Below are 1,670 nucleotides of genomic sequence, written 5' to 3' on the forward strand. Positions count from 1 at the left end.
ATCTTTCCCTTCTCAACCCAAACCTATGCCCTCTGGTTCTGGATTCCCCCAACCCAGGGAAAAGACTTTGTCTATTTACTCTCTCCATGCCCCTCATGATTTTATAAATCTCCATAAGGTCACCCTTCAGTTTTCGACTCTCCAGGGAAAACAGCCCCAGCCTGTTTAGCTTCTCCCCATCGCTCAGTCTTGGCAACAGCCTTGAAAATCACCAGGTCTGGCTGCATCTGGGGAGCGAAAACACAGTCAATGTTTCCAATCCTGTGACAGTGTTTCAGAATTGAATTTGTCATTCAAAGCATTGAAGGAGCAAAGTATTCAGCAAAGCAATCAGTTGATGATTCTGATACTTTTTATTTGTAATCATGATATTTCACCTCCGCTATTCTTTTTATTTATCAATCCAATTTCTTTAAAGTTGTATTTGAGGAATGATTTTAACTGGTTGCTGTTAATGCTGTTGTTAGGAAAATTGGTTATAAATCTGTTATGTCACTATTCTCAGAGTTAACTGTGCTCTTCAGCCTAGTTTTTCAAGTGGAATGGAACTCTTTTGTTCCGTTTTTTAAAGGATCAAATTTGCTTTGGGTCTCCAATCAGTGGCCTCTTTTTATGGGTACGACTGTGACTCTACGACTCCTGGCCTAGAGGTAGGGACACTATCACTGAGCCACAAGAGCCCTAGCCATCCTTTTGGATCCTAATGAGCAGAGCTTGTATTGTGATGGTTGTTAGCCCTTTCAGGGCCGAAAAGCCTCATGCAACATGCCCAACATGAGACCTAGAACCATAACAATGTGGTCAAATCCTAACTGTCCTTGAAAAGGCCTGACAAACCACTTACTTCAAGGACAATTACAGTGGCCAACAGATATTGGCATTGACAGAGATGTCCACATCCCGTGAAAACAAACACAGAAGGCAATGTTACTGTTATCATTCCTGTAAACCTTCTTTACATCTCCAGTGTCTTTAATTGCAAAAAAAAAAGCCCTTGGAGATGACCTTGCTCCTTTCAGACAGATCTAACTTCTTCATCACTTGGGAATGGATTGCTTTAAATGTACCCCTCAAGTTGTAAACCAATTCTGCTCAAGCGTCACAACATTTAAAACATTTAGTTTTTGCGTTGTTGCATTTTGCAATCAGTACATTTTAATGCAAGTTGTGATTCTAGCTCATCATAAATTAAGATTAAACTCTCACAGAGTCACAGCATGAAACAGACTCTTCAGTCTAACCAGTCATAGAGTCATAGAGATGTACAGCATGAAACAGACCCTTCGGTCCAACTTGTGATTCTAGCTCATCATAAATTAAGATTAAACTCTCACAGAGTCACAGCATGAAACAGACTCTTCAGTCTAACCAGTCATAGAGTCATAGAGATGTACAGCATGAAACAGACCCTTCGGTCCAACCCGTCCATGCCGACCAGATATCCCAACCCAATCTAGTCCCACCTGCTAGCACCCAGCCCATATCCCTCCAAACTCTTCCTATTCATATACCCATCCAAATGCCTCTTAAATGTTGCAATTGTACCAGCCTCTACCACATCCTCTGGCAGTTCATTCCATACATGTACCACCCTCTGCGTGAAAAAGTTGCCCCTTAGGTCACTTTTATATCTTTCCCCTCTCACCCTAAACCTATGCCCTCTAGCTCTG

Source organism: Chiloscyllium plagiosum, chromosome 18 (assembly GCF_004010195.1).
Source record: "Chiloscyllium plagiosum isolate BGI_BamShark_2017 chromosome 18, ASM401019v2, whole genome shotgun sequence".
Lineage (NCBI taxonomy): Eukaryota > Metazoa > Chordata > Chondrichthyes > Orectolobiformes > Hemiscylliidae > Chiloscyllium > Chiloscyllium plagiosum.